At 37.6% G+C, this 26,465-nt stretch overlaps 1 protein-coding gene across 2 annotated transcripts in view; it reads right to left on the bottom strand.

Moving 5' to 3' along the window:
• Positions 1-26,465, bottom strand: part of LOC126183729 (uncharacterized) — a 345,488-nt gene that overhangs the window by 32,016 nt on the left and 287,007 nt on the right. The window contains exon 1 of one of the 2 annotated variants that reach the window (XM_049925933.1): positions 8,528-8,621. The exons of the other annotated variant lie outside the window; for it this stretch is intronic. The gene's annotated coding sequence lies outside the window, so the exon portion shown is untranslated. Of the gene's footprint in view, positions 1-8,527; positions 8,622-26,465 lie in introns of those variants that run through there. 2 annotated transcript variants of the gene reach the window in all.

The raw sequence follows: 26,465 nt of genomic DNA, 5'->3' as shown, positions 1-26,465 counted from the left end.
CCCCATGAACCACGGACCTTGCCGTTGGTGGGGAGGCTTGCGTGCCTCAGCGATACAGATGGCCGTACCGTAGGTGCAACCACAACGGAGGGGTATCTGTTGAGAGGCCAGACATATGTGTGGTTCCTGAAGAGGGGCAGCAGCCTTTTCAGTAGTTGCAGGGGCAACAGTCTGGATGATTGACTGATCTGGCCTTGCAACACTAACCAAAACGGCCTTGCTGTACTGTGAATGGCTGAAAGCAAGGGGAAACTACAGCCGTAATTTTTCCCGAGGGCATGCTGCTTTACTGTATGGTTAAATGATGATGGCGTCCTCTTGGGTAAAATATTCCGGAGGTAAAATAGTCCCCCCATTTGGATCTCCGGGCGGGGACTACTCAGGAGGACGTCGTTATCAGGAGAAAGAAAACTGGCGTTCTACGGATCAGAGTGTGGAACGTCAGATCCCTTAATCAAGCAGGTAGGTTAGAAAATTTAAAAAGGGAAATGGATAGGTTAAAGTTAGATATAGTGGGAATTAGTGAAGTTCGGTGGCCGGAGGAACAAGACTTTTGGTCAGGTGAATACAGGGTTATAAATACAAAATCAAATAGGGGTAATGCAGGAGTCGGTTTAATAATGAATAAAAAAATAGGAGTGCGGGTAAGCTACTACAAACAGCATAGTGAATGCATTATTGTGGCCACGATAAACACGAAGCCCATGCCTACTACAGTAGTAGAAGTTTATATGCCAACTAGCTCTGCAAATGATGATGAAATTGATGAAATGTATGACGAGATAAAAGAAATTATTCAGGTAGTGAAGGGAGACGAAAATTTAATAGTCATGGGTGACTGGAATTCGAGAGTAGGATAAGGGAGAGAAGGAAACATAGTGGGTAAATATGGATAGGGGGAGAGAAATGAAAGAGGAAGCCGTCTGGTAGAATTTTGCACTGAGCATAACTTAATCATAGCTAACACTTTGTTCAAGAATCATGAAAGAAGATTCTTTACATGGAAGAATCCTGGAGATACTAGTAGGTATCAGATATATTGTATAATGGTAAGACAGAGATTTAGGAACCAGGTTTTAAATTGTAAGACATTTCCAGGGGGAGACGTGGACTCTGACCACAATCTATTGGTTATGAACTTTAGATTAAAACTGAAGAAACTGCTAAAATGTGGGAATTTAAGGAGATGGGACCTGGATAAACTAAAAGAACCAGAGGTTGTACAGAGTTTCAGGGAGATCATAAGGGAACAATTGATAGGAATGGGAGAAAGAAATACAGTAGAAGAAGAATGGGTAGCTCTGACGGATGAAGTAGTGAAGGCAGCCAAGGATCAAGTAGGTAAAAAGACGAGGGCTAGTAGAAACCCTTGGGTAACAGAGGAAATATTGAATTTAATTGATGAAAGGAGAAAATATAAAAACGCACTAAATGAAGCAGGCAAAAGGGAATACAAACGTCTCAAAAATGAGATCGACAGGAAGTGCAAAATGGCTAAGCAGGGATGGCTAGAGGACAAATGTAAGGATGTAGAGGCTTATCTCACTAGGGGTATGATAGATACTGCCTACAGGAAAATTAAAGAGACCTTTGGAGAAAAGAGAGCCACTTGTATGAATATCAAGAGCTCAGATGGAAACGCAGTTCTAAGCAAAGAAGGGAAAGCAGAAAGGTGGAAGGAGTACATAGAGGGTCTATACAAGGGTGATGTACTTGAGGACAATGTTATGGAAATGGAAGAGGATGTAGATGAAATGGGAGATATGATACAGTGTGAAGAGTTTGACAGAGCACTGAAAGACCTGAGTCGAAACAAGGCCCCGGGAGTAGACAACATTTCATTGGAACTACTGATAGCCTTGGGAGAGCCAGCCCTGACAAAACTCTACCATATGGTGAGCAAGATGTATGAGACAGATGAAGTACCCTCAGACTTCAAGAAGAATATAATAATTCCAATCCCAAAGAAAGTGGGTGTTTACAGATGTGAAAGTTACTGAACTGTCAGTTTAATAAGTCACAGCTGCAAAACACTAACGCAAATTCTTTACAGACGAATGGAAAAACTGGTAGAAGCCGACCTCGGCAAAGATCAGTTTGGATTCTGCAGAAATGTTTGAACACGTGAGGCAATTCTGACCCTATGACTTATCTTAGAAAATAGATTAAGGAAAGGCAAACCTACATTTCTAGCATTTGTGGACTTAGAGAAAACTTATGACAATGTTGACTGGAATACTCTCTTTCAAATTCTAAAGGTGGCAGGGGTAAAATACAGGGAGCGAAAGGCTATTTACAATTTGTACAGAAACCAGATGGCAGTTATAAGACTCGAGGGGTATGAAAGGGAAGCAGTGGTTGGGAAGGGAGTGAGACAGGGTTGTAGTCTCTCCCAGATGTTATTCAATCTGTATATTGAGCAAGCAGTAAATGAATCAAAAGAAAAATTCTTAGTAGGTATTAAAGTCCATGGAGAAGAAATAAAAACGTTGAGGTTCGCCGATGACATTGTAATTCTGTAAGAGACAGCAAAGGACTTGGAAGAGCAGTTGAATGGAATGGAAAGGAGGATATAAGATGAACATCAAGAAAAGCAAAATGAGGATAATGGAATGTAGTCGAATTAAGTCGGGTGATGCTGAGGGAATTAGATTAGGAAATGAGTCACTTAAAGTAGTAAAGAAGTTTGCTATTTGGGGAGCAAAATAACTCATGATGGTCGAAGTAGAGAGGATATAAACTGTAAACTGGCAATGGCAAGGAAAGCATTTCTGAAGAAGAGAAATTTGTTAACATCGAGTATAGATTTAAGTGTCAGGAAGTCGTTTCTGAAAGTATTTGTGTGGAGTGTAGCCATGTATGGAAGTGAAACATGGACGATAAATAGTTTGGACAAGAAGAGAATAGAAGCTTTCGAAATGTGTTGCTACAGAAGAATGCTGAAGATTAGATGGTTAGATCACATAACTAATGAGGAGGTATTGAATAGAATTGGGGAGAAGAGGAGCTTGTGGCACAACTTGACTAGAAGAAGGGATCGGTTGGTAGGACATGTTCTGAGACATCGAGGGATCACCAATTTAGTATTGGAGGGCAGCTTGGAGGGTAAAAACCATAGAGGGAGACCAAGAGATGAAAACACTAAGCAGATTCAGAAGGATGTAGGGTGCAGTACGTACTGGGAGATGAAGCAGCTAGCACAAGATAGAGTAGCATGGAGAGCCGCATCAAACCAGTCTCAGGACTGAAGACCACCACCACCACCACCACCACCACCACCACAACAACAACATGCGACAACTATACTAGATTTCCAAAATATTTATGAATGGTTAGTATATCAGACCCCAGGATAAGAGGGACCTACCTGTTGGCAACAGTTACCTACCCTTCCTTTTTGAACTTCTCACGAGCTATCCCACTTTCCTCAGGGGCCAGAGACAGTAGTTATGTGCCTGCAAGTTGTGCCTGTGTGAATGTGTGCCTGTTTTCTAATTCAGAAGAACACCTTTTGGCGTAAAGCTTAAAAATATGGCAGGTCTTCTCATTGTGCCTGCCTGTGGCTCAGCATCTCCTCTCTATGGGGAATAGCAATCTATCCTTTTCATAATATTGCCATCTTTATGAAAGAATGCCTTCATTGCTGAAAAACAGGCTGTAAGAATAATATGTGGTGCTCACCCACGATCGTCCTGTAGACATCTGTTTAAGGACTGCTGCTTCAGGATATAGTTATTCTCTCATGAAATTTGTTGTAAATAATACACTGCAGTTGAAAAGAAGCAATGATATACACAATTACTGTACCAGAACAAACATGACATTCAATACACCACATTAAGGCTATCTTTAGTACAGAAAGGGTTGTACAATGCTGCACCCAAAATTTTTTATCATTTACCCAGTGATGTAAAATGTGTCTGACACACAACAAAGTTTAATTTGAAAATAAATGAAAAAGTTTCACCTTGTTAATTCCTCCTATTCTGTGAAATAATATCTGCTATTGTAATCTGTAAAAGCTGGTGGTTACTCCCATCTCTAAGTCACCTTTTTATTATTTTGGAAAGAAAAGAGACTGTTGTCAATGATCAGGTCTATTTAGAAAATACTTAATGATATGAATATGAAAGACTCAGTCCACATCATTACTAATTATTGTGCAAATTACCCATGGAAAATTAAACTAACTAGCTCTCACCTCTTGAAGGAAAGTACTAGACAGCAATTCTCTCTCATAATTTTACAGTATATATTCTTGGGTGGTTCTCTCTTCTAATATAATACTTCATTTCCACTTTTTTTATATAAATTACTTTATAATGATATACATACTCCTGTGGAAAACCTGATGACTGTACTGCATAATTCTAGCTTGTTCCCAATAGCTTCAATCACTTAGCCTGCATGATGGGGATATTATCACAACACACAACATAAAGCAACTGTTATGTACTGTGGGATACGATACGTTTAGGGGATAGCTTTACAAAAAAAATTATTTCTCTTAATATTTATGAGAGAGGGTCATGCCAAGGCATACCACTGCAGAGGGAAAGATTTGCTTGGGCATCAATCATCTCAATCTGGAACACCCTATATTAATTAATGCAGCACTTCAAGAATACCACAAAGTTATAAACTGTTCTTTACAAAAACTGGGTCTCAGCATTATTTTCTTTCCCCAAACAATGGAGAAGATAGGAGATGATTGCAGTAGAAATTACATTTTAGTGAATCCAAATTAAAGAATGGTGTTTTACACTGACGTGTTGATACAAAAGCTGTCAAGAATGAACTTCTCAGTATCCTGCAGGTGACAAGAAATTAGCACGGAAAACTATCCACCAACTTCATTTGAAATACAAATACAGGAAATTATAGACAGCAATAAATAATCTTCTATACTACTATGAGACACATAAGTGGCAGTTTCTTTTCGTTATGCTTCATAAATTTTCACTAAGACGACTTCTCAGAAAACCGTGGTGCTGTAAATCACAAACATGGGGAATTTTTCCACTATCAATCTCAACAGAAGGAAGAATGCAGAGAGTTTAAAATACCACTGATGATAAGGACGTTAGATATGGAGCAAACATTTTGATCTAGGATGAAAATAGTTGAGTCCTTTCAAAATGACATTTGTCATAGGAAACCTAGGGAAAACACAAAAAACTTATGTAAGGATGGCTAAACACAAATTCGAAATGCAATCCAATCAAATATGAGTGCAGCATCCCACCAAGTAATGTTGAAACTCTGAAGGAAGGCACAATGAATAGTGCATATCAGTGTTAACCAATAGATGATGGATATGCATCGGTGAATTAGCAACTACATTAATCTGATAGTAGCCTAACTAAATGTGCCTCCAATGAATTTGCTCTGAAGTAGAAGGGTAAGAGAAACACATCTTTTTTTTAAGAATAAATCTGTAAGTGTGGACTACCTAATAAAAGCTAGAGCTGAACTCTCACCTTAATGAGCATTGCAGTGTTCAGTGTGCTAGTGAGTATAAAGATTATCTGTTTGTTAGATGTTTCTTAGTAATTCACAAACAAGAAAAGCAAAAAATGCAACAAAAAATGAAATTTGATTGAGCTGCAAGATAAATTTTAAAGTCTACTCACATTCACAAAAAGTTAGGCCAACTTTGGGTATAACAGCTACTCAGTTCTGTTGCATATCTCTCTAACTGCTCCATTCCCCCTCCCCTCCCCCCACTTCCTCACTAATGGTAATGTGTAGTGCCACTACTTGTCAAAATTTCAAGACTGGAAGAATGATGAAGGAATTATTCATGTAGTGGACAATGAATATTTATATGGGAAACACATATACAAGGAATAAACATTCATTTTTCATAAAAGAATGTTGGCACCATATCCTCAAATCACATTTCTGCCATTGTCACAATGGGCATGTAAATGTGACTAACTTTACAGATGTTAGATTGGAAAATCACTTTTTTTTCCTTTTTTTGCCAGCTTCACAATTCTGTCACCCAAAAGAGATCCTCTGTGAATATCTTAATATACCACACATCACTAATAACTGAAAAATTGTTGAGAGTCATTAAATTAGAGAATTTAGGATAAACTTTGAGGCAATAGTTTAATTTGGGTGTTCTCTCAGTGAGCTTTACAGTATACTATGCCCGATTAATAAACTAGCCAACAAGCATGATGACATAATGTAACTTAATGCTCATTGGACATTTCATTCTGCAGATACTGTACGCAGTACCAAGGACTAATCCCTCTCACCCTCAATCATTCATAGCATATTTTAGACAAAAAAATGCTTATGCCCAGGAAGTCAGATTTGCTTGTGACAAAATTGTAGTTCAGAGGAGAGAGACCCCCTATTTGAATTAGTTAAAATTAGACTACAGAAGCATACGCTATTTCAATTCTTAAAGACTAGTGATGATAGGTGGAAACCTATATATCAGGTTCTGTATGGCCTTTCACGTGTCATCAATAAATAAGATTTAACGTAAAACAAAACCACAATTTTCTGGAACAACTGAAATGCCAGTCCTACAATCAAATAATCAGAAACTAGACAACATCGTTATGGCAGTGATGTGCAAGAGAGGGCTGTGTAACTGTGGAGAAAAAATTGATAAGGATGAATAATAACAGGCAGTATCAAAGTCTAGCATCGTAACAGGTAACAACCAATGCAAAGAATAGTAAAGGACACATCAGCATGATAGTCAAGTAAAGGGGAAAAATCAGTATGTTTATTAGTTTCACATACTTTTGATCATCTTTAGCACATTAACCTGTCCCTACAACTGACTAGTGTATTTTTATAAGCTGGAGCTCGGCCTACTGGTTAAATTGTGTGACACCCTAAAAAATTAAATTCACAGAATATAGAATTATGACCGTAACTTCTATGCATATACATGATACAGTTAAGACACATTTAAACAAAATTATTTTTCTTTTTACATTTATGAGAGAGGGGCATGCCAAGTAATATCACTACATAGGGAAAGATTGATCTGGGCATCAATTGTATCAATCAGGAACACAACATAATTAATGCAGCACTCCTAGAACACAAATTATACACCAATGCTAAACAGTGATTGAAACAATTATAGCACAAGAATAAAAGATGACTATTACATCAACTGTACCAAACTACAACTTGCCAGTAAAGTTTCTACTAGAGCAGGGTGCTTACTATACAACAGATTAGCAAACAGTTTAAAAAATATTAACACATTAGCAGGTTTAAAAACCAAAGAAAGAATGTGCTTCAAAAGAGCATGATTGTAAAGTGTTAAATAATGTTTTAAGGCCAGGCACCATTCCAAAAATAGATTTTGCAGTACTAAAACCATATTTTCAGGACTGTGCTTCATATACTATGTCATTCATTGCAGCAGAAACTGTAATTGGTTGCCATTATGTTGTAAATTAAATTAATATTAAAAAATGGCTTTGCCTATGTTTTCATTAATTATTTTACATATATGGGTAAGTCTATTGTAAAATAATATATATAATGATTTATCTAATACCGCTCCAAACAACGATCAAGGATGGGTGAATAAATAAATAAATAAATAAACGTAAATTTTAATTTCCTTTATTACTGTTATTGCTACGACAAGAAAACATCGTCTTTCCAACTTTAAATAGATGCTGGACAGTATGGTAATCATGCGTCAACTGCGCCGGTGAAAAGAAGAAATAAAACAAAATAATTTTTTCGTGGTATTACAGAACTCACGACCAACGTCATTTTCGTGAGTGTGGAAGACACAAGACAGGAAAGACAATTAATGTCTAACAAATAAGAGGAACAAAGCATTAATGAGTTAACCCACGTCCAAACAGAATTTCATGGGTACGACGAACACTTAACGTTCTTATTTTTTAACAGTAATAATACACGCACTTTTTTCAGTTTCCTTCACAGTTTTACGAAAAACGAAGATCCCGCATACAGGAAACGAGCTTTCAAAGCTACAGCTTACTAAACTGATACCACACCACAAACAACTGCATTTAAAGCAGCCATACTACGTATTTACATTCAGTGAAGCGTCATCCAAACGTTGCAAATCCAGCGACAGTCAAGGCAACGTTATACCCTAAGCTACGCCTACAACACAAAACCGTGAAGATTCGTTAATAGGATTTTTCCAGTGTTCAGAACGGAGCTATTTTGATGCGAACCATTAGCCACCAGATCCTCACACACAGATTTATTTAGTTCCATTAAAAAGAAAAAAAAACAGTAGCAATGTAAAATAACCTTCGGGTAATGGTGGCCATTACAAAATGCACGCACGTACATACACACATTACACACACAGTCTAGAAATATGTGTTACATGTGTTCGTACGAAACATACCATACTATTACGGAACTGGTTTCCTTACTCACATTTAACATTTTATGAATGTATTCAACAATGATCAGCCCAAAACCTGATTTTCACGTACGTTAATATTAAAGAAATCCTCAAAAAAAAAAATTAAATGTAAACTTTTCTTACCTACGTATTTCTTCAACTGCGATGAATCCCTTGTTTAAGTTCAACTAATTACAGCATTATTTCTTTTATATGAAATACCATCATCGCGGCTTGCTCTAACATAAATGTCACCTGCCCCCGACACGATCTTTGCCGCGAAGTAAAGTTCAGCAAACAGAAAGATCAACTGTGTGGAAATCAGCAAAGAAGAAAAACCTAAGGTACTAAAATAGTGCCCAGCTTTGAGGAGAGTTTTAGATCCCTTTATAAGACGAAACAGACCACTATCTTATCGAAATTAAGAAAATTTTCAGTAGCTTTTTTTTTATTTGTACGCGTCCTCTTTAAGAGCACTACATTATTTATCAAATCCGTCATTCCGGTACTCTCTGGACTATTCAATCAAGTTCTGTGATGGTTCGATCTCTTTATGTATTTATGCAAAGGGGAGAAGATGGGAGGTACGAATTTTGAAAAATAGGGAGGACATTATTTCCAAACAAAGAAGGGTGGTTGGAAAAGAGTAGGGAAATGAAATGTTATGTATACACATTTAAACTTAACAAGCTGTAACATACATACATACATTAATCCTTGTTCCATAGATCATGAATACAACACTTCAAAATGATATGGAACATGTCACTTTAACATAAGTTTTCTTTGCACAAAATAACTAATTATTTTTTTACAGTTACTGCAACATATATAAGAATTAATCTATTGAGAAGAAGGAGTTGTCATTCACAAGTTCTTTTAATAAGCTTTTAAATGTTGGTTGGCTATCTATCAGACTTTGTGGCAGCATAATTCACCCCTTTCTGTGCCAAAGTGAGATTTAATCCAACATAGTGAATGTCATCATTTCTTCTAGTGTTGTAGCTATGCACTTTACTGTTATTTTTGAATGGAGAAGGGATATTAATGATAAATTTCATAAGTGAATGTATATATTGCGAAGGTACTGTGAATATCCCGAGTTCCTTAAATAAATGTCTGCAAGGTGCTCTTGGGTGGGCTCCAGCAATTATTCTGATTACACGCTTTTCTGCAATGTATACTTTCTCTCTTAATGACGAATTGCCCCACAATATGATGCCATATGAAAGCAATGAATGAAAATAGGCATAGTAGGGTAATTTACTGATACGTCTATCAGCAAAATTTGCAATAACCCTAATAGCATAAGTAGCTGAATCTAACTGTTTCAGCAGATCATCGATGTGTTTCTCCCAATTCAATTCCTCATCAATGCACACACCCAGAAATTTTGAATATTCTGCCTTACCAACAGACTTCCGTTCATAGTCGATATTCATCAATGGTTTTAATGCTATTTACTGTACAGAATTGTATAAACTGTGTTTTCTCAAAATTTAGTGAGAGTCCATTTGCAGTGAATCAGTTAATAATTTTCTGAACGACACTATTTGCAATTTCCTCAGCTGATTCTTGCTTGTTGGGTGTGATTACTATACTTCTGTCATCAGCAAAAATAACCAGCTTTGCATCTTCATGAATATAGAGTGACAAGTCGTTAATATATATTGAGAACAATATGGGACCCAAAACTGAACCCTGTGGGACACCATTCTTGATACTTCCCCAGTTAGAGGACTCTGCTGGTTTTTGAAGACTATCTGTACGGTTAATCTCTTTCTTCTGCATTCTTTCAGTTAAGTAGGAATGAAACCATTTGTGCACTGTCCCACTCATACCTCAATACTTAAGCTTATCTAGAAGAATTTCATGATTCACACAATCAAAAGCCTTTGAGAGATCACAAAATATCCCAATGGGTGACGTTCAGTTAAAATAGTGCACATTAAATACAAACTGAATTATTAGACAAGACTCACTTTTTGTCACATTGTACATAGCTACAAGGCACAGGAATCTAAGGCTCCAAACCGACAATAAACTCAGAACGCTACACACAGATATCATGGTTACAATGTGAATTCACGTGTTCATATATAGTGACATTTCAATAATATTAATTAAAGAAAGAGCTAAATATTTAAGTAATGATGCCACTATGTTTAATAAGGAGTGTACAGCATATTTACCATTTGCGTTAACATGACATCGATGGAATAGAAATGGGAAGAAGCTATGGGAGTCGAAATTCTAAGGGTTCTGAAATCCTGTACCATTGTGGCAGAGGTGAGGCCACACACACATGTCAGAACACCTGCAGCAGGGCTCAGATCATCCACAGCAGAGGCCATATCACCTACAGGACAGGCAGGGACATCTCTGGCAGCAGACATTACATTGGCAGCAGAGGATCCTGGAGATGGCAGCGGACGACCCTGCCTAATTAGCAGAGGAACCTTCATAAGTAGTGGAGGAGGACCGTGCATCAGTACCAGAGTACACTTCATTGGCAGCAGAGGGCAGTTCACCAGTAGTGTGGGAGACACTTCACTGCAGGCTGCTCTGGCAGCTAGCATTCAGACACTAGCAATAGTAGGAGGATACCTTTTGCTGGTAGCAGTCGATCTACTCACACCAGTAACTGCTGCAGAGAGCATTTCAATACAGCCAAAAGAAAGACAAACAAGGTGCAAAAAACCCATAGTGCTGAAAAGTTTTTGGCACCCCACCTCAAAACAACATCAGCTATTTGACAGCAAAGTTTGAGTGCAGCTGTACCAGTCTATATCCTAGAGGTTTCCATATTTTAAGCAATAATATCCAGAGTCTGCGAACTAAATCTCTTGAACTTGAAGTTGCAGTTCATGAAGCAAATATTGGCTGTATGTTTATGGTGGAACACTGATGATTATTTGGCCAGTCATATTTTTAGGAAGGATACAAAGTGTGGTAGAGTTTGTATCATTCATAAATCTAATGTGGAAATGGAAATGAAGTGTGAAACAGGAACATTGAGTACTGAAAAACATTTTGAAGCTTCTGCCATTCAGTTTCATGGGCAACTGATTTACATAATAATTAATTCAGTACATAGAGCACCTAGTGGGTATGTAGACTCCATAATTTACAAACTGGAGCCTCAGCTGGACATTATGCTTACTGAAAAAACCGCTCTAAATTTCTGTGGGGACTTTAATATAAACCTTGTTAATGATTCTTCATCAAGAAAGCTGTTTCTTAATGAACTGCAGACTGTCAACGAGTTTCCTCTTATAAGTCCACCTGCTTAGTTTAGGTGTTACATTCTTGCCTCCCAGGCAGGGAGCCCAGTTTTGATTTGTGGCCCGGTTGCAGATTTTCTCCACTTGTGTTCTGGATGTTGTGTTGTCCTCATCATCATTAATCATCACCGACATGCAAGTCACCCAGTGTGGCGTCACCTGAAATAAGACTTGCAACCCAGTGGCCAAACTTCCACAAGAATAACAGATGGAACAACACGTTTTCAAATATGGACACTTAAGGCTATCTGATCATAATGCTCTCGTCCTTAAAAAGCCAGCAGTAACCCATGAAGGAAATGACTATACTTTTTTCTAACACAACAGAAGTGATTTTTCTGCAGAAAATTTCATTAGCTTTGTCATTAATCTGAGTAATGAGTCCTGTTTAGACACTTTTTTACATTTATGTACTAACGATTGTTTTTAAACATTCATGTCAAATCTGAAATGTGTTTTCCAAAGGAACTGACTAGAGTCCATTCATGCTGGATTACTAAATGTAGTTCCTGGATTACATCAGGCATTAAGATTTTCTGTAGGATTTTAAAAACGTTCATTTGTCAAATGAAAAGAGCCAGAGCTCCACTTTATAAAATAGATAAAGACTTATAACAAATACATCACAGGTAACTGAAAAGCCAAAACTACTTAGAAACAATAGTGCAGTAAGGATGTTGAGCAATAAATCAAAATCTGTACAAGATATTGCACCAAGTGAAAGAGGTGAGATACATGAAGAACAGGAATTAACACTTACAAACGTTGATAATATCAAAATTGGCAAAACAGAGCAGCCAGATTACATAAATGATTGCTTAACAAATGCTTTCCACACACTTAGCTTAAATTTCTGAAATCAGGACAAACTCAGAAATCGTACACCTGCATACAGCGTGAGGTTAGTTCCAGCTTGTTAACATGAAGTAGTAACAGTGATTAAAAGCCCGAACTGCAAAATGTCAGTGGTTGTGGATGATGTACCAGTGACATAATCGATACTCCTTCACAAATTGCAGAGCCCTTTGCTCACAATTGTTAATTTATCATTCAGTTAGCGAATGTTCCCTAACAGATCAAAAATATCGAAAGCGATACCTTTACTCAAGAGTGGTAGTAGGCATAAGATTGGAAGTTATCGACTCATTTCACTCCTCTCAGCATTCTCTAAAGTAACTGAAACGATCACAGTCTTCTGAATAATTATCACCATGTGTTTTGAACGGGTAGAAGCATACAAAGACTGGTAATTGTTTACATAGACGACCAGCTAGAAACATAGATAACAACAATATTGTTGTAGGAGTTAATTTGGATCTTTCTAAATCTTTCGACACTGTTAGTCATGAAATTATTTGAGATAAGCTGGAAACAATGGGGATAAATTCGATATAAAACAAGTGGTTTCAGTCATATTTGCAAAATAGATCACTGGTTAGGAAGTTCACATCTACCAATTCTAATCATAAAATCAGGTTAGTATCTGAAACAAACAAAGTCGAAATAGGTGTACCACAGTCTTGTATGTTAGTTCCCCTTTTGTTCATTATTTATTTAAATGATATATACATTTCAGAAACTGCAGCCAAGATCATATTGTTTGCAACTGAAGCTAGTGGAATAGTAAGCAATGTTAAGGAATCTCTGTCCATAATAAACGATCAAGTCCTCAAGTTCTTGCATTCAGTGTTAAGAGACCGACCATAATGCTAAGAAAACAAATTATATTCAATTTTTAAAGATGAATCAAAATCAAGATCTCCAACTAGTACTGGGTGGAAATTGGCATTATGCACAAAATGTTTAGGGATACATGTTAATCAAGAGTTAAACTCCAAAGATCATGTTACTAAACTCATGCTTGTTTTGCTTTGAGAATTATTTCTAAATTTTGCATCTCACATGGAGCTATAGTAGCTTATTTTCGCTATTTCCAGTCCTTTGTAATTCATGGAATAGTTTTTGGGGTAAAATCGATAATCAATTCAACGAAATTTTTACATTGCACGAAAGGGGTATTTGAATCTTGTCACACAGCTCCACTAGGTCTCACTGGAAGCCTGTATTTAAAAAGTTCTGTTTGCTTACTGTATGCTCCCTGTTCATACACAAAAGTGTGTTGATGAGAAGAGCTAGACTTGATGACCTGCAAACCAACCATGATTACCATAGTCATAACACACAGAAATATGGGTTCCTCCATATAGAAGTTGGAACAACTCATACCCAAAGACATGTGAGCCACTTTGGTGTCATTCTTGATAATAGCCTGCCACCTTACATAAAGAGATTGCAGAAGGAAACAGCTCTTACAACAGAGTTAAAATCATTTCTTGTTGAAATGTGTTTCTACATTGTAGATGAATATGTTAGCTTATAGGAACACTAGGCCTTCATTTATTATTGTGTTCTTCTGATTCTGTAAACTGATGTACCATCTATACTGTGTTTGTGTTTGAAAAAGAACTTTTGTGCTACGTGTTTTCTGATCTCTGCATTTCAAAGGGTGTGCAATATCCTCCTCGGAGCGCCTGCTCTGCTGAAACATTAGTTATGGCTGATATAATGTCAGCAAATTCTTGTGTATTGAATTTTTCAGCAGTGTTATATAATGTTATTTTTTTTTGGTGTTTTATATCAAAATTTCATGTCCTAGTTATGTCATTGATTTACTTCTCGTGTATGATGCAGTTGCAATGTAGATTGTGAATTTGTAATTTTCCTTCCAACCATGTATTGAGTCAGGTGGCTTTGACACTCTTCATGAAGTTGGCTCACGTTTGGGTAGAGTGGTGTTCATTCCCTGTCTGGCCACCTAGACTTGAGTTTCCCACAGTTTTCCCAATTTACTAAAGTGTGTGGTGGGATAGTGCTTCCTTCCCAATTCTTGTCATATCCTCTTCTACTTTCTTTATGTTTTATATATGTAAACAGGTTGCAACAAAAATATGTGCCACAAATTGTAGGTCAAATTCCCCACATGTAGATGAAGAAATTATGTTATATGAAAAGGGTCTTGAATATCTTTGTTTCTATATTACAACTCATTTTCTCCAACTCATTAAACATGGGAAACATACACAAACAGAATGCACCAGCATACACATGCAACTCTTTTTCAAACTAGTATGCCTTCCATGGGCATTTACACAAGCATCACTCTGCCATAATAGTGAATCTCGGATGCACTGATGTATACCTGGAGTATGTGCATGGTTTTGCAGCCATCCATAATACTGGCACAGAGACTCCGAATGTCTTGTACTGGGGCTTCATACACATCTGTTACCGAATCTGTAATTTGGAAGCCAACTGACATTAACGCTAAAAAAGGGTGTGTTCCATCATGCATGAAGTACCTGTTTTGTCATACAGTTAGAGGCACATCTGCTAACATATCGGGTAGAGTATTCTCCACGAAATTATGATAGCTTTGTCCGTTGAGCCTAGGTGGAAGAAAGTGAGGCCCTAGCAAACACTCACCAACAAAGCCAGCCCCAACATTCACAGAAAATCTGTGTTGATAACTAGCTTTCAACAGTTGCATGTGGATTGACTTCTGCCCATACGTACCGACTGCGAAAATTTATAATCTGATTTCGTTGAAACGACGGCTCATCTGTGAACACCACCGTTACACAAAAAATAAGGTTGACGCTTCGTTGAATAAAGTATTCGCAGAAGACTAACCAGGCAGAAAAATCAGTTTCTGACAGTGCCTGGACATGCTGTAAATCGTATGGATACACCTGGTCCTCTTGTAACACCCACCAGTCATGTGGTCAACATTCAGTGCTGCAGCTACATGTCTTGTAGTGGCAATAGGGTTGTCGTCAACTTCATGACGAATTGCTACCTCCTGTTGCAGTATCCTCACATGTCTAGGCCTCCACCGGCCGCGAGTATGAGGCATTTAGCCCCACGTACCCTAACTCGTCACACAATGGCTTTACTCGTTTTCCTGTCGCGGCACCTTCACACAGGAAACATCTCCTGCTACAAACGTTGAGCGCGACCGCCATTGCCATCAGCTAATCCATACATCAAATGGGCGTCTGCCATCTCTGCGTTTGTGTACACTGCCATTTCACGAGCCAAGTCTGTGATTAACTCTACGTAGTAATTCGTGTGCTTTCTATGGTCCCACTGCTCGCTGGAACAGTTTATATTACCTCTAAACAACCAATGATGTGTGTCATATGGCAACATGACATGTAAAACAAAACACTGGTAGTGCACAATGTAACCAGAGGTCACCAAGAGTGCATGTCCCCCAGGGGAATGTGTTACAGAACAAACTTATACATACACTTTAAAAGTCGTTCAGCAAAACGTACAGTCCCTACCAAACAAACTTGATGAAATAAATGTGCTTCTTAGCAATGATTGGAAGAAGGTATCAGTTTTATGTTTTTGTGAGCAATGGCTAGAGAAGGACCATTTACTGCATTCAAACATAACCGGTTTCACTCTGGCAAACAACTTTTGCAGATCAATATCAAAGCTTGGAGAAAGCTGCTTTAATGTAAAAGAAAACATAGACTATAAGATAATAGACTGTGTAAATCAGTTAGGAAGCGAAAAACAGTTTGAAGCCTTAGATGTTGAAATAACATCAGGAAAAGCTATAATAATGTGTGTTTACAGATCACCCAACAGCAATGTAAACATTTTCTTTAAAAAACGTGACCTTGCACTAGGGAACTTAAAAATTCTTGCAAAACTATAGTTCTGTGTGGCGATTTTAATATTGACCTCTTAACACACAGCTCCCAAAGAGAAAAATTCCTTAATATTATTCACTAATATAACCTGTGCACTAAAATAAACTCCCCTACATACATAACAAAAAGTAGTGCTACACTTAGTGCTCAGATCTTTGTAAACACAAACATGCACACTTCAGAAAACTTTAATACTGGCTACAGTGACCACAATGCACAGCTACTTGTCGTATGCAGAAGTATTGACTTGTCTAGGAATGGAAGTGTTATCTACAAGAGAAAATGCAGCATGCAAAATATTGAGCACTTCAAACATATGCTAAGTACCCACTCGTGGAATAAAATCTACAACAGTTACAACACAGATGAAAAGCTGGATAATTTAATGGAAATTTACAGGCATTGCTTTGAAATTGCATTTCCAAAAAATAAAATAATTTGTAAAGGCCCCAGCAAACCCAAAACTTGGATTACATCAGGGATCAAAGTATCATGTAGAAGAAAAAGAGAACTTTTGCACTATCAAAAACAGATAGCAGCCCTGAATTTGCTCACTACTTCAAAAAAATACAAGTTAACTTTGAGTCATGTAATAAGGGAAACAAAATTAAGGGAAAATGACAAACTTATTATGGAATCCTCAAACAAAGCTAAGACAATGTGGAACACGGTACAGAGACTTACTGGAAAGGTGGAAACACTCAAAAAATATTGTATTGTCACAGGCAGGCAACAAGATCACTGATCCAAAATTAATTGCTAACCACTGCAATACTTACTACACCAATATTGCTGGTGAGCTAGTGAAGGAACAAATGGGAAAAACATCAAACAAAATATTACAGGAAATTTCTGGAAATAGTTTAACAAATACATCCATGTTCCTTTGTCCAATGACAATGTGCCAGATTATATTATAAAAGTATCTGCTGAACAGAAACTCGCACCACTGCTAGTCATATGCAATTTTTCACTATCAAGTGGTATTTTCCCACAACAGTTAAAAACTGCAAAAGCTGAACCCCTTTACAAAAAGAGCGATCGGCAGCAGATGGTCAACTATAGGCCTGTGTCACTCCTCTCAGGTTTTTCAAAAATCATTGAAAAACTAGTTCTGTCACAATTAACTGATTTCTGTAACAAAAAAATATGATCTCAGAATGCCAGCATGGCTTAAGGCCTCAGTGCAGTACTGAAACAGCCACTTTTAGCCTCATAAATCGTATTTTAATTTCAGTGGATAATCACAGAAATGTTTCGGGGATTTTCCTGGATTTAACAAAATCATTTGGTTTAACAGACCATGAAATTCCCCCAAGAAAGTTAGAGTGGTATGGTGTAAGAGGCCTGCCACGCGAGTGTCTGAAATCCTACCTAGAAAATCGCTCTCAGATAACAGAGGTAAAACACATGGGAAAAAACGAACTCCAAGCTTATCAATCGAAACCTTCCACATTAACCCACGGTGTACCACAAGACTCAATTTTAGGCCCCTTTCTCTTCTTAATTTTCATAATCGACTTCCCCCTACACGTTCAACACACCAAACCAGTGCTATTTGCAGATGACATGAGCATATTAATTGAAGGTGAAAACGAAATGGCTCTAAGTTTAAATGCTAAAGTCACAAATGAAAATGTCACAGAGCGGTTTATGAGGAATAAACATACATAACAAAATAAAAACCCGTTAAAACCAAGCATGTCCAACGAAAACCAAAGAATTAACTGTGTCACTGAAACAAAATTTCTTGGCATCTACTTACAAGACAATCTTAAATGGAATTCCCACATCACATCATTAAATTGTAAATTATCGAAAATGACTTATGCAATGAGGATTATATGGAGCAACAAAAGTCCTGAAATGGTTAGAGTGGTGTATTATACTTGCATACACTGCCTATTGAGATATGGCATAATATTCTGAGGAAATTCTCCCCATAGCATAATAACATTCCAGAAACAAAAAAAGTTTGTGAGGATAATGAAAAATGCTAACAGCTGAAAATCATACAAACCATTCTGTAAAGAACTGGGGATTCTACCCCTACCATGTGTCTATATACTAGAAGTTGTGATGTACCTAAAAAAATCATGCTTAAAAATGGAAATAAAGTTATTCAAAATAAATCCGTACATGAACACCATACGAGGCAAATAGTGACATACACAGACATCACTGTTATACCACACTGTGCAAGAAAGGTGTATATCACTCAGATTCACATTTGTTTAATAAGCTGCCAAGTAACTTAAAGGCCATAAGCAAAATCCATAGCTTTGAAAAAACTGTAACTTCATATCTCTTGGAAAACTTTTTACTCAGTAACACAGTATATTGAAAAATAAGTTAATTTCTGTTGTAACAATATAAAAATGTAATGTAACAATATAGCAATATAACAATATAACAATGTAACAATTTATAAATGTAATGTATACAATCAATGTAACAGTATATTAATGTAATGTCATTTTGTCCAACATCCAAGGGTATAGTATATGTACCTCAAAGATTCAGGACGTAAATAAATAAATAAATAAATGTCACATACGTTTTCCATTGTATTCAGATCAGACGAAATTGGTGACCAAGACATTAACGTCAGTTCACTATCATGCTCCTCAAATCACTGTAGCACGATTATGGCCTTGTGACATCAACAGTTATCCTACTGGCAGATTGGTGTACTGTCAGGGGAGACATCATGCTTGAAGGACACAAGTAGTCCACTATAATTCTCATGTAGCTCACAGCTCCCTTGTCCCTTCGATTACTACCACAGATCACATGGCAGCCCAAATGACTGTCCATTATAGCATAATACCGCCCCCACTGCCCTATGTCCATGGCGTGTTGCATGTTTCAAGCAGACATTTCCTTGGATGACTGTGTATCCTTGACATAATCATAGACCTGGTGTAACAATAAACGTGATTCATCCAATCAGGTAATACATTTCAAATCATGCATGGTCTAATCTCGACGATCATGTGCTCACTGCATTCGTAATTGATGATGTCGACTTAACATGGGCATCTTCTGCTACAGGGCCTCATGTTCGACCATGTGTGCTGAACAAAGTGCTTTGAAATATTTGTGCCTGGACTAGTATTATACTATATCGTCAGATCTGCTACAGATTCCTGTCTACCCTCTTTTTCCAGGCTGAGCAAGCCTTTAGCCTCCACTGTCTATGATAAAGTGTGGACAGAAATCATTTTCCGGAATGTGTTTAACACAGAGCCCCAAAGCAGACTATTATGAAGGCAGGCGCATATGGAATAGGTTCAAATATTTTTGAGTGGCTCAAAGACATCTTAAGTAATAGAACCCAGTACGTTGTCCTCAATGGCGAGTGTTCATCAGAGACAACGGTGTAGCAAGGAGTGATATATAGTGTTATAGGACTGCTATTGTGTTATAGGACTGCTCTTATTTCATAAATGATCTGACACGCAGGGCAAGCAGCACTCAGTGGCTGTTTTCTGATTGAGACGTGGTGAAGCGGAAGCTGTCGCCGTTGAGTGACCGTAAGAGAATGCAAGATAACTTAGACAGAATTTCTAGTTAGTGTGATGAATGGTAGCGTGCTCTAAATATGGAAAAATGCGAGTTAATATAGATAAGTTGTAAAAACAATCCCATAATGTTAGAGTACAGCATTAGTAGTGCGCTGCTTGACACTGTCACGTGGATTAAATATCTAGGCGTAACGTTGCAAAGTGATATGAAATGAAACAAGACTGAGGACAGTAACAGGGAAAGTGAATGATCGACTTTGGTTTGCTGGGAGAATTTTTGGAAAGCATGGTTCATCTATAAAGGAGACCGCATATGGAACACTGGTGAAACCCATTTTTCAGTGCTGCTCGAGTGTTTAGGATACCTGTCAGGTCAGATTAAAGGAAGACACCAAAGCAATTGAAAAGTGTGATACTAGATGTGTTACCAGTAGATTCGATTATCGCATGAGTGTTACAGAGATGGTTTGTGAACTGAAATGCGAATCCCTGGAGGGAAGACAAGATTCTTTTCGCGAAACACTGCATAGAAAATTTACAGAATCAGCATTTGAATTGACTGCAGAATGATTCTACTACCTCCAGTGTAAATTACGCATGGGGATCACGAAGACAAGATAAGTGAAGTTACTTCTCGCACAGAAGCATATAGACAATCGCTTTTCCCTTGCTCTGCTTGCGATTAGAACAGGAAAGGAAATAATTATTAATGATAAAAGGTACCATCTGACATGCACCATATGGTGGCTTGTGGACTATGTACATAGATGTAGATGCAAATATGCATTAACTTGTCGCTTTCTCGTGGTTTCACTGTCCTTCGACCAGTTTCCATAGATGCTCGTGGCAGAAGCACCCAAGACACTTGTTCCTAGGCGCTGAGCCATAACAATCTACCCTTTGTCAGTGAGGTTTATGTCGGTGGATTTCCCCATTTACAGTGCGTTTCTTTGCTAGAATGATTCCCCATTCATTTCTGTTTCGCCTTTCTCGCCCACATTGCCACCAGGTGACATTCGATCTTCTATCAGGCAGTGGTCACAATTTTTATCAGTATATATTGGATCATAGTTTTTGTCTAAATATGTCTATACAAGATCCAGAGCTTTATACCTGTAATTTAGTATATTCAGTTGAAAATGTCCTAAGATTTCGAAATCCCAAAGTGAATAATGTTGTTGCTGTTTCTTTTCCATCAAATACTCAAATGAACTTGAGGACATTATTGGAAATTTGTGGTAATGTCTTATGGAACCAAACTGCTGAGGTCATCGGTCCCTAAGTTTATGCACTACTTAATCTAAATTAAACTAACTTACGCTAAGGACAACACACACATCCATGCCCGAGGTAGGATTCGAGCCTCCGATGGGGGCAGCTGTTCGGACAGTGACAAGGCACCTCAGACTGTGCAGCTACCCCGTGCAGCGAGGACAGTATACCAGTGCATATAAAATTCACTTTCTTTCAAACTCTGGAGCCTTAACTGTTGACCACTAGTAAAAAGCTGGTAGCCATTTCCTTTTCTTAATAAATTCACTAAAACGTTAGAGTCATTAGGATTTATATATAAAGTATTTGGAAATTTATGTTAAAATACTATTGCAGACCATAGTCATACAAGACTCCAGTTCTATAATGTGTAAATATTTGCGTTATATAAAATAAATAACATTTTCCTATATAGATGTTAAGATTGAAGGCTTTTAAAAGAGAAACTTTGTCTGTTACTCTTATATGTCAGATTACATATCGACAGAATTGATAACAAGAACAATTTTAGTATCCTTCAGTCTTTTAGTGGTGTGTGATGGGTGTAAGTCAGCAAAGTTACACAACATGTCAGATGAACTAAACGTTTTCTTCAGTTTCAATGCACATCAAATGAACATGTTATTCTGAATGTAGAACAAACAGTCAGGAGCAATCTGGAATGTACTGCTGTATAAGGCTGGCGTAACCTCATGGGCTTTAGTCAGATACAGATGGTTAATTATAGAACTCTGATAATTCTTTGGGAATTCACAGTTTAATGTGACTCACACACACAAGATGTAAAGAAAATTATAAATACACTTGTGTAATCAGAACTGTTAATCACATTAATTACAATGAAGCATCTCATATGGTATGACGAAAGAGATTTGAAATTTTCAGCAATCACAATCCATGTAAAAGAAAAATCTTAAGCAAGTGGTGCACCTCTGAAAACATTAAGTCATAGGGAAGCTCCATTTGTTTGCGTCACTTCTTAAAATCAACATAAAATAGCATACAATTTTGGAATTTAAGGTACAGTTTGGATGTAAAAATTCCATGCATAAGAAGTATTTTCAGTTATGTCATATACACAGGCTAGTATTCGACAGAGTGCTGTCTGGAAGAAAACACTGAGAATTTTTTCAGCTAGAGTAGTTCATTTACAGGAGAGCAGTGCAGAGCAACTTCGAAGCATTAGGAATATGCTTAACTCACCTCGAATACCTTGAGAAAATGCGAAGTATGAAGTATCTGAAGTGCTAGGCAAAGTAAGAGTGTGCTGTATAGAAGTAAATGAGTGTGTTTTATTTATTTTTATTTGGTATGCGTATTCCATAGATCCGTACATGCGAGTGATTCGCCTTGATGTGGAACATGTCAATACAATTGTAGAAATACAATTAATGCTACAGAATAGTAATATAATACAATGATATAGATATTAATAAGTATCACTTTTTCTCATTCACAAGCTGTCATTTAACCAGTATAGTAATTCACAATGTAACATTATAACTATAACATTAACATTATAACATTAACATAATATTATATCGTCCATCTAATAACTAAGAGACTAAATACATCTATTATTAAGGGAGGGCATTACTTCTGGAAAAGAATTCATCTAAGGAGTACAGTGGATGGTCAAGCAGGTATTTTTTTAATGTACCTTTGAACAGCGTTTCATTTTCTCTTGTACATTTCATATAATTAGGCAATGCATTAAAAGTCTTTATAGCAGCATACTTTACTCCCTTCTGTACAAGTGATAAATTTTTTAGTTCAACATATAGATCATCTTTACCTCTAGTATTGTAGTTATGGTATGAACAATTTGTTTCATACTGAGCAGTCTTTATTAACTATATTCATCAGAGAGTATATGTACTGACATGTTGTGGTCAGAATACCTAACAGTGTGAATAGTTTTCTACGTGAGGTTCGTGGAGGAACCCCACACATTATTCTGACTGCTCTCTTCTGAGCAGTTAAGATTTTTTTTAGGCTGGTGAATTACCCCAGAATATTATTCTGTAACTCATTAATGAGTAAAAGTACCCAAAGTAAGCTGATTTTAAAATGCTGATGTCCCCAAAATGAGTAATGATTCTTAGAGCAAAAGTTGCTGATGAAAGCCTTTTTAGAGTAAGGGACACATGCTGTTCCCAGTTGAGCCTACTGTTAATGTGAACCCCCAGGAATTTAGTGGATTGCACCTGTTCTAGTTCCTGGTTGTCATGAGCAATTCCTATATTTTCTAGAGTTTTATTTTTTGTGTGCAACTGTATAAAATTAGTTTTTTTAAATATTAACTGAAAGAGAATTAATTGAAAACCAAGCTGTAACTTCTCTGAGTATATCATTAACATCAGTCTCCAGATCAGCAGTAGACTTACCATCCATGACAATGCTTGTATCATCAGCAAACATTGTGAATTCACAATTTTTATTAATGGACAGGGGTAAATCATGAACATATATTAAAAACAGCAGGGTCCAAGGACAGATCCCTGGGGAACTCCATGCTGAATTTTGCCCCATTCAGAATCCACTAGATTGGAAGATTCTTTGTTGCAGCCGTTTAGAACCACCTTTTGTTTCCTATCTTCAAGATATGATTTTAGCCAGTTACCTATAGGCCCTTTGATTCCTTAATGATAGGCCTCCTCCTAGAGTATTTTGTGGTTTACACAATCAAAGGCCTTGGAAATATCACACAAGACACCAACTGGTAATTTCTTACTATTAATAGACTCCAAGACATCATTTTTGAGTGAATATATGGCACGCTCTGTGGAAACCCCTTTTTGAAAATCAAACTGTCTGTGGTTAATAATATTAAGTTTATCAAGATGTGCCACAATCCTGTTATACACTGCCTTTTCAAGAACCTTTGAAAATGTTGTTGAGAGAGAAACAGGACGATAATTTTTGACATCTGTAGCATCGCCAGACACCCCCAAAACATACGTTTTTCATATTAGGGGCATTGTGCTGCCACCTGCTGCCAGGTGCTCGATAACAGCGACCTCAGTAGTTATTAGACATCATGAGAGAACAGAATGGGCCGCTCTGCACAACTCACAGACTTCGAAAGTGGTTAGGTGATTGGGTGTCACTTGTGTCATTGACTCAAGGTTGTTTACCTTGAGTGGAGAGCATATCGACACTTCGCATAATGGCGGCTCATCGCCGAAGGACATATGTTGATTTCATAAGGAATTTGAGCAACCACAAGTGAATGTGTTTCCCCTCGAAATTTCACATATCAGCAACAACGTACTACTGCTAGTTCTGCAGTAAGCATAGGAACATTCCCACTCAGTCAGAAAAAATAATGACTTTGGAACATGCCATTAACGACACAACAGTGCATCATTGTGCAACACGTCACTTCACACATTTTCGACTGCGGTACAGTTTTAGCTGGAATTTTGTAGCCAGCCAGTGTGGCCGAGCGGTTCTAGGTCCTACAGTCTGGAACCACGTGACCGCTATGGTCGCAGGTTCAAATTCTGCCTCGGGCATGGATGTCTGTGATGTCCTCAGGTTAGTTAGGTTTAAGTAGTTCTAAGTTCTAGGGGACTGATGACCTCAGATGTTAAGTCCCATAGTGCTCAGAGTCATTTGAACCATTTTTTGGAATTTTGTAATAGCAGATGTATCTGTGCCAATTATAGGGGCACATTTTCTTGGCCACCACAAACTTTCTCTATACTTAGCAAGTGGTATGATTAGTCGTTCTATTACTGGACACTCAGTGCAGAGACAGATGTACAATTTAGGCATAACAGTACGGGCACATAAAACAAAACGATTGACGAAAATTATTGCCGATCCTGAAGAGGAGACAGCCAGGACTCACATCACATTACAGGAGGTGGTACAGCAGAAAGCATTACTATGTCAAGAAAATTCAGAGATACTGGAAGCAACAAGGAATCGTTAAGAACGGTTGCACAGCATACACAAGAGACTAGTAGATTAGCAGCATTACTAGCAGCAGCTTCAACCTCAGGTGCAGCAGCATATCGACACACTAAGTAGGGCACGGCCGACTTCCTTCCCCGTCCTTCCTTAATCCTATGAGACCGATGACCTCGCTGTCTGGTCTCCTTCCCCAAACAACCAACCAACCAACCAACCAACACTAAGTAGGAAGAGACAAAATGCGCAGGCCATTGAAGTGCAAACCACCAAGTTTTTACCTGATTATGTCGGCAAAAGGAAACACTTAGTCAATACAAAATACAGACAAAATTCGAGATATTGCTCAAGGGAGAAAGCGTTACATTCATACATTACAAGGTCCCTCAGTCAACGACAGTGCAACGAGACTTGCACCAGATAAACATCAGGCAGCTAAACGAATTGTAAACGGACTTTTGCACTCTAATATAGTTCGGCCTTTTGTTAGTAACTGGGCATCACCGATCCATTAGTACGTAAAAAAGACAGTTCTTATAGACTGAGCAGAGATTACGGATCACTTAACTTCTGTACTACACCAGATAGATACACTATACCACCTACGTTTTGTGTGATATATTGCATAAAGAGCTACACCAGATTCCAGTGACGCCAAATGACATTCCAAAAACGGCAGTTATTACACCCACTGGTCTTTTCGAATTGATGTGAATGCCTTATGGGTTAAAATCCAGCCTAGACATGGTAGTGTTTTGTCAGCTCAGTATTAGTTGAGTTTCTGTTCTGTTTTTGTTACTTGGTTGATATATCGGTTTTCTCAACATGAGTGGAAGAGCATGAAACACATTCAAAAATGGAGAGAAGGAACAACTTCGCAAAAATTCTATAATTACATCTGGTATTAGACCCACAGCTTCAAGAGGACCAGTGTATTCTGTAGGATGATGTCTATCATAAAAACGTTTAAAGCATAATAAATCAAAGCACCATCAACAACATGCAAAGACATATATGCCACAATCATATTCTTGAATGTGAATGTCATTACAAAAAGCAACTTCGTTAATGTTCTAAATGCTTTGCAATCTGGTGACAATTTGTCGGGAAACCAAGCAAATCAAAACAGTTTCCCAAAAGCTTGAGCTTCCAATTCATTATGGAGCCAAGGTATGTTTTATCGATGTCATCATTTTTATTTGTGCTTTCCATTTACTGTGCGGTGAGAATAGGGTACTTTTGTAAAGGTCGAATGTACTTTTTCACTTGTCAGTAAAAATATACGTCATAGTTGTGACAGTAAGGCGCACACTTTGGCAATATTACTTTTAATGAACACTTTGATATTCCGATTTCA

The sequence above is a fragment of the Schistocerca cancellata genome, chromosome 4 (assembly GCF_023864275.1).
Source record: "Schistocerca cancellata isolate TAMUIC-IGC-003103 chromosome 4, iqSchCanc2.1, whole genome shotgun sequence".
NCBI classification, from domain to species: Eukaryota; Metazoa; Arthropoda; class Insecta; order Orthoptera; family Acrididae; genus Schistocerca; species Schistocerca cancellata.
This window is presented reverse-complemented; position numbering and strand designations above follow the sequence as displayed.